The sequence below is a fragment of the Mirounga angustirostris genome, unplaced genomic scaffold (genome assembly GCF_029215605.1).
Source record: "Mirounga angustirostris isolate CCGP_5_RB_7025 unplaced genomic scaffold, mMirAng1.0.hap1 SCAF_2, whole genome shotgun sequence".
NCBI classification, from domain to species: Eukaryota; Metazoa; Chordata; class Mammalia; order Carnivora; family Phocidae; genus Mirounga; species Mirounga angustirostris.
The window spans coordinates 51038271-51046911 of NW_026991710.1; the positions used below are offsets into that span (position 1 = coordinate 51038271).

General features: G+C 37.0%; 1 pseudogene; it reads right to left on the reverse strand.

Annotated features, from left to right (window-relative positions):
- Positions 1 to 3114: 3114 nt before the first annotated feature.
- LOC123848940 (glutamate dehydrogenase 1, mitochondrial-like) lies at positions 3115 to 3849 on the reverse strand (annotated as a pseudogene).
- Between the last annotated feature and the right edge of the window lie 4792 nt (positions 3850 to 8641).

An 8641-nucleotide genomic window follows, 5' to 3' on the forward strand; every position in this document is an offset into this window, starting at 1 on the left:
ATCTATAATTCATAAAGGAGTTTTTCATATATAAACAGTTAAGTTCCTAAGCACTCTTTCTTAATATATTCCTATATAGGCATAACTCATTTTGTTGCTCGTTGCTTTATTGTGTATTGCAGATATTGTGTTTTTCCATTTTTTACAAATTGAAAGTTTGTGACAACCCTGCATTGAGCATCAATCAGCACCATTTTGTGTCTCTGTGTCACATTTTGGTAATTTATATTTCACAATTTTTCATTATTACTGTTTTTCATGGGGATTTGTAATCAGTGATTATAACTTGCTGAAAGCTTGGATGATGGTTAGCATTTTTTAGCAATAAATATCTTATAATTAAGGTAGGTATATCTTTTTACCCATAATGTTATTGCACACTTAGTGGACTACCACATAGTATAAACATAACTTTTATATACGCTAGCAAACCAAAAAATTCATTTCACTCACTTTTTATTTTTTTTTATATTCATCTTATTATAGTGGTCTGGAACTAAACCTGCAATATTTCCAAGGTATGGCTGTACCCATATACAGATTAATTAATCTATAATTTAAATAAAGAATAACTTCCTTGAGAAGTGAGGACATAGCTATTGAAAGACCAAAGCTAGTAAAAACAAAAGCACTAGTGATAATAACACTACCCATTCTGAACAACCAATTAACCATGCAACTGGCAAGTTCCTTCACCATAAGGAATTCCAGGATTTTCCTTTCCATATTAGTTAAGAAGGAAATTCAAGAAGAATAAGAGTTAAAGGAAATATACTTATCTATTCTTTCATCTTTTAAAAATACTTTCATTAATTTTTCAATATCACTAAAATCTTCCAAAATTTAGAAAAAGGAAAAAAATGAAAATATATTTATATTTGTACTTGACTGACGTTAATTTATGTAAGGTGTTGGAAGTGTTTGGTACAAGATGTCATACATAAGTTAGACACACAAGAGAACACCCAGATACACCAACACATTAAATAATAACAAACATTACTTTTGGAAATGAAAATTTTGGACTATAGTTAAAAAAGAATTTGAGTATTTAAATTTAATTAAACATAAACACATTGCCTAAGCACATAATCAAGAATATAGTACCTCTATGCTTACGAGTTCCAGAGAACTAAGTGCCTCATCGATGTATAAAATGTGTAAGATTTCAAATTCCCAATTAATCCCATTTAATTCTTGGCTTTGTAATAACTGCACTTCCTGTGCTTTATTTTAGCATAGAATATCAGTTTATACTTGAATACTTAGAGTCTTGAGTCCGAAATACATAGGGCGGGATAGCTGCCTGGAAACCAAGGCAGAATTCCTTCTACTCTGGTAAATCTGTTTTTCCTCTTAACTCCTTTGACTGGAGAGGTCCACCACATTATGGAGGATAATCTTCTGTGTTTAAAATCAACAATTTATCAATGTTAGTCACATCTACGAAATACCTTCACAGCAACATTTAGACTAGTGTTTGAGCAAAGACGGGGAACGGAAGCCTAGGCAAGGTGACGCGTAAATCAAGTTACACAGGGCAAGTAAGAACAACCTGTGTGTGAATTGCATGACATTCAATGCAGAATATTCTGTAGCCTTCAGGCCTTGAGGTTTATCTGGGAATTATATAAATCACCGAAATAGCACAGAAAATAGCACTGAAACTTAACAGCTTTACAGTTTTTTCATGGAATTTGCTATCCCCATTTTCTGAATGCATTGAAAATATGTTAAAAATAATTTCCTGGCTTTTCTCTATTTGAGAATCATTAAAAGTCAATTTGCACAATAATGAAATGGTCAAGGTCCATAACCTGTGAGGTAGTTTACATGTTTACATTAATCTTGCATATCATTCCTTCATCTCCAAGGAAAAGCATATGTGTGTATAATAGTTACTTGTAAAGAGATGCCTGTTTCAAATAGACTTAAGGTTAATAGCATTAATTTATTTTTCCTTAGAATGCTATGTTTTGCCAGATCACTTTATTGAATTTCATTTTAATTCTCAGTATTCTCTGCTAATATTGCCATATGATAATGAAATCTAGAATTGAGAAGCAAAGAATAAATTACAAAAAAAAAAAAAAGATATTTCAGTTACTTAGGTAAGTTTGCTGTTGGTCCAGAAATGGAAACGAGTAACATTTCCCCAGGCAAGAGAAAAAGAAAACCAATGTCCCTGTGGGTTGAAAATGTTAATCGTTGGGGTGCCTGGGTGGCTCAGTCCTTAAGTGTTTGCCTTTGGCTCAGGTCATGATCCCAGGGTCCTGGGATCCAGCCCCTCATCGGGCTCGCTGCTTAGAGGGAAACCTGCTTCTCCCTCTCCCACTCCCCCTGCTTGTGTTCCCTCTCTCGCTGTCTCTCGCTCTGTCAAATAGATAAATAAAATCTGTAAAAAGAAATTTAATCGTACATAGTAGTGAAAATAATAGTCTCATCTTTTTCTTTTATTTTTTTAATCAGTTAGCCACTGTATCTTTTTTTTTTTTTTTTTTTTTTTTTGCGAGAGAGAGAATGAGAGACAGAGAGCATGAGAGGGAGGAGGGTCAGAGGGAGAAGCAGACTCCCCGCCGAGCAGGGAGCCTGATGCGGGACTCGATCCCGGGACTCCAGGATCATGACCTGAGCCGAAGGCAGTCGCTTAACCAACTGAGCCACCCAGGCGCCCTAGCCACTGTATCTTAATGTGGTTCTCATGGATAATGATCCAACTTTGTATAGGGCCATGATTAGTTCTAATTTTTTCTTCGGTGGATATTAATCTCTAAATTTCTAGGTTTATAGCATTTGCATCTAGATCCTTGTGAACTTATTAGTATCAGTTTATGGATTTTTGGAGGAACTGTGGTGAGCAGAACCTTGGTCCCCTCCCTTGGTATTCTTTTGCGTAAAACCATGCTATAAAAGTGGCAATAATAGGGGCGCCTGGGTGGCTCAGTTGGTTAAGCGACCGCCTTCGGCTCAGGTCATGATCCTGGAGTCCCGGGATCGAGTCCCACATCTGACTCCCTGCTCAGCAGGGGGTCTGCTTCTCCCTCTGACCCTCCCCCCTCTCATGCTCTCTCTCTCTCTGTCTCATTCTCTCTCTCAAATAAATAAATAAAATCTTTAAAAAAAAAAAGTGGCAATGATCTTGGCTTTGACTCTGGGTGCATTGGACTTGGTCAGCTGCTTTTCACTGGCAGCAGGGATCGGGATGTCACAGTCAGCTTCCAAGATGCACCCTTCACAGGGCTTTGCCCTGGGGAAGCCCGGGATTGATCCATGTTATAATCTGAAGTCTTCCAGTTCCTCTGGGTCAGTACCATCTGGATTCCATATGCTCCCATCAGATTCACCAACACCAACACATTTAGCACCAAAACGATGTAAATATCTCATAGAGTGCAGGCCTACATTATCAAATGCCTGAACAATGAATGTTTTATCTCCAAACCCTGGTGTCATTCCTAAAATACTCATCTAAGAAGCTTCGTTGGTGAAATTTTCAATCCCATGGAAGACTCCCAGGCGAGTAGCAGAGATCCGCCCGTGGATTCCGCCCTGACTGATGGGCTTACCGGTAACACAGGCATGGGCATTAATATCATAGTGCCCTATGGTGCTGTCATAGGTGTCAGCAATCCAGGACATCTCCCACTCACCCATGCTCATGTCTGGGGCAGGCACATCAATGCCAGGACCAATAAAGCCCTTCTTCACCAGCTGCATGGTAAACCTCCTTGTGATCTTTTCCAATTCATTATCAGTATAGTTCTTGGGATTGATCTTAACACCAGCCTTGGCACCCCCAAATGGCACCTCAACCACTGCACACTTACACGTCATCAAAGAAGCCAGAGCTTCGAGTGCAGTCAGAGCTGGGGCCAGGAACACACCCCTTGCCCAAGAACAGCCAGCTGCTGACCACATCGGCTCTGGACGAGTCTGAGATACGCTGTAAGGCTGACGCTTCTGAGCAATAGGTGTGAGCATTTTCAGAAGGTGGCATGGTCCTCAAGTGAGTTACTGGTATTTTACATCAGCAAAGTAACTCAATTTTACAGATAGCAACAAAAATAAAAGCTGTTTCCCTTTATGCATTTTACTTTCTTAGAATAATAAGTACATGCTGCTGTAATAAAATTGCCTTTAATCACTTACCTAGCCTAACCTTGACTCAAGCAGTGAATGCCTATAAATATAATAAATGAAAAAAAGCTAGTATTTTTATAATATAAAACAATATCATTTATAGCTTGTCAATCATGTATTGTTGTCCAGCAAAAATAAAACATCTGATAGAGAATTAAGTTATCTTCATACCTGCAAATGGTGGAGGCTATTTTTGTTAAGACTGTCAGAATTTACTAACCGCAATTACGATGCATAGTCCAAAGAGTACAGTGACCTCCTCATCACGTTAATTAATTGTTCTCCTTTGAAGATCTACTGTGTTGTCTAATTGAACAATAATTCAAGTAGGGTGTCCCAGAAAAAAACCACTTGGGCTCCCACTTTGGAGTCTAGCTGGTGGCTCCGAGCCCTGCTAATGGCCCCGACTAGGCCTGACGTGGTGTCTTCTTCGAGAGGCCTGAATTCTTGCACACAGCTTCATTACCATTGGGCTGGAAACAACCTTGGGTTGAGTGTTTTGTTTGGGAGTTATTTCCCCAGGGCTTTTTGAACAGTAGTGTCCCAATAAACTACTAGAGATCATTTATGTAAGAATAAGATTTTTTTTTTTTTTAAACAACAATATCCTTTCAGAAATTTCTAACTACTTTGTAACTGCATGACTTAGCCTGGTGATAAAAGCAGTTATTAAAAGTCTACCTTTTTGGGGCGCCTGGGTGGTTCAGTTGGTTAAGCGACTGCCTTCCGCTCAGGTCATGATCCCTGGGTCCTGGGATCGAGCCCCACATCGCGCTCCCTGCTCAGCCGGAAGCCTGCTTCTCCCTCTCCCACTCCCCCTACTTGTGTTCCCCCTCACGCTGTCTCTCTCTCTCTCTGTCAATTAAATAAATAAATAAAATCTTTAAAAAAAAAAAAAGTCTACCTTTAAAAAAAAAAAAAGTGTGTTTTCTTTACTCTTTGTCCAATATTTCTGTGTTTTGTGAAGGGAAAGCTTTATAAGACACTGAGTCCACCTTCATGTCTGAATCTCTTTTAGACCCAGGGCTGACAAATCCAACCCCAAATTTCATGAGTTATTTAATCACTGCATATAAAATATTTCTCCTTCCAATCACACTTTAGATCTTCTGAACCTCCTATTTTATTTCAATACCAACTTTTTTGCAAACATATTTCCTCTTTCTGAATGTCCTCTAAGGTTGCCATATTTAGCAAATAAAAGTCCAGGACTCCAGGCCACTTTGAATTTGTGATAAACAGCAGATAAATTTTTAGTGTAAGTATGTCCCAAATATTGTATGTGAAATTTATATTAAAAAATCTATTTGTTGGGGTGCCTGGGTGGCTCAGTCGTTAAGCGTCTGCCTTCGGCTCAAGTCATGATCCCGGGGTCCTGGGATCGAGCCCCACATCGGGCTCCCTGCTCAGCGGGAAGCCTGCTTCTCCCTCTCCCACTCCCCCTGCTTGTGTTCCCTCTCTCGCTGTATCTCTCACTGTCAAATAAATAAAATCTTTAAAAAAAATCTATTTGTTGTTTATCAGAAATTCAAATTTTACTGAGTGTCCTATCTCAGCTTTTAAATCTAGACCCTCTGCTAGTCTGTCATATATTACTTGCTCCACAATAAATTGTCACATGGTTTTCCACCTGACTAGAATGTATGAATCCATGTTGTTTTGCCCATAGAAGTTTGTTCATGCTTTTATAATGGCATTTAATATCATGATATCTGATATATCTGTGAGCTTCCGACAAGCAGAGATAATGTCCTAGTCATCTTTGCACCCACAGCACATACAAAATGTCTTTACTTTAAAAAACAATCAGTTAACCTTGTTGACTAGATTACTATTTTGTTTGCTGCTCCTCTTGATTTAGGACTAGCCTTTGAAAGAAAGAACACAATAGTAACAATAACTAATATTTCTTGAGTGTTCTCTATATTCCAAGCATTATTCGATGTATTATTTCTGCTCTAATGTGGTATGTGAATTGTAGCAAAACCTCAGATTCTTCACAGTCATGCATTAAAAATATAAGGCAAAGAACAGGAAACTCAAATCATATGCATTTTTGTAATCAGAGTGCCAACAATTATAAAAATTCTAATAATTATACTAGAGCATATACAAGACAGGTTCATTTCTAATAAGTAACAAAATACTACAGTAGATATAATACTTTACATTAGAATGAATAAAATGGGGGAGAGACTTGATATAAAAGGTACAAGGAAGTGCTATGGTTTTTTAGTTGTGGAGACATGAGAAGAGTGTACAAATCTGGTGGAACTATGAAATAAGCATATCCAGGAGAGATTATGGTGCTAAACTGAGCAACAAAAAGAACATGAGATGATTGGGTATCATGGAAAGTATTGCATTGTATTACAGTTTGCTGTTTCCAGTTGTGTATTTCACTTTGAGTGTGATTGCCTTTATCTGGAGGAACAAAAAATATATTTTAAAAACGTTAGGCAAGGGGCGCCTGGGTGGTTCAGCCAGTTAAGCCTCTGCCTTAGGCTCAGGTCATGATCTCAGGGTCCTGGGATCAAGCCCCACATCCTTCTCCCTGCTTAGCAGGGAGCCTGCTTTTCCTCTCCCTTTGCCATTCCCCCTGCTTGTGCTCTCTCTCTCTCTCTCAAATGAATAAATAAAATCTTAAAAAATAAATAAATAAAGTGCTATTTTAAAAAAGAGGACAACAGACAATACATTTGTATTTTCTCACTTATTGATAGTTTTCTAGTTCCTGGTTCCATCCAAGATTTAGCTAATCTTTTGCTCTTAGTTTATAAGAACCACTATATATCACTAGGAAAGGCTTTTTTTTTTTTTTAAGAAGGGATACACAAAAATATTTTAAATAATGTTTTCTTTCAAATGCACATGCTATTTCATTACTTAAAGAAATTTTAAATGATAAATTAAATATAACTTTATAGTACCTAGGTTGATCAACACTAAATATTAATGGCGTAAAAGAATAATTTGTGTGAAGATAAATTACATTATGTGAATTCAGGAGTTCTTTGCTGCATTAAATTAAAGCAAACAAACAAGAAAAACCTTATGCTACATACCCAGATATTTTTCTTGAAATCTTACAGAAATTCCTCATAATACTTGGTAATAAAAACTGACTCTCTTTATGGAAAAGGAACTTACTAACTATATATTTGTATATACAAAGGGCTTTAAAGCCCAAGACTAAACATTTTAACAGGCCAAAAATAGTGACTTATCTTGAAAGAAATCCAACACTGCTAGTTTTTGGCAGCGGGGAAAATATTTTCTCTTAGAATTTGTTTTTTTTGTCTCAAAAAATGTCATGATTGTTCTTGATAATTTACATTAAAAATGAAATCCTTAAATATTCTTTGAAGTTTTATTTTATCATTTCAAAAAGCATACAATGTTATGCTTTACAATACGCCTTTGATTATACTTACCATAGTGCAAATTATATATTATACAGTAAAATCAAGGTTTGAATGTAATTTTCTTTGATATCAAGTTCAAATCTGCTGATTTCTCTTATTATAAGATGAAAGACAGACACGTGGAAAGAAGTAAGAATGCATGATTTATTCCAGTTCAGAAAACAGAACACAAACTCTACAAAGCTGATGAGGAGATTTTTCAGCAGCAGTGGACAGTAGGTGTCTGTCAGAAGCAACATTTGAGCAGCCTGACGCCTGCTTCAACACATCATTTTCAAAGTAAAAAGAACCGGTGACTCCAACCAAATGGGTTATCTTCCTTCTCTGTTTTGAACTGTCTTGCCATTGGCAGTGAGTCTCCTCAAGCAGCTCTATAAGCTAAGAAGAGCTTTAAGTAATTCAGAACCACCTGTATGAGGATACATTGAATTTTTATTCCAGCTTTTAAATAATAAAACTATTATGATAATCCCCAAAAGCTACTACTTGTATTTTTGCTCTACAGAAAGATTTTCTGTTGCATACAAGTGCAAGTATTCTATCTTCCCACAAAACTTAGAAAAATATCCAATCTTGTGGTTAGATGTAGCATAATTTTCTTTCTTAAACTGTGTGCCTTTATAATGAGTAGCCTTTATTTATTTTTTTTTAAGATTTTATTTATTTATTTGAGACAGAGAGAATGAGAGAGAGAGAGCACATGAGAGGGGTGAGGGTCAGAGGGAGAAGCAGGCTCCCTGCTGAGCAGGGAGCCCGATGCGGGACTCGATCCCGGGACTCCAGGATCATGACCTGAGCCGAAAGCAGTCGCTTAACCAACTGAGCCACCCAGGCGCCCTATAATGAGTAGCCTTTAACTATACTTAGTGATGAAAGCCTAAATTAAATATCAACACTGCAATGGTTGGTCATGGTATTCATAAGAAAGTCTCTTTTATGCAAATAATGTATAAACTAATCTGAATTATAAATTTACTGCTAATTTTGTAGCTAAAAATAATGTAATTGCTACAGTTTTGCCAAGAAGAAAAGCAAAGATATTTTTTTAAATAATTTTAAAACTTCAAACACTGGAA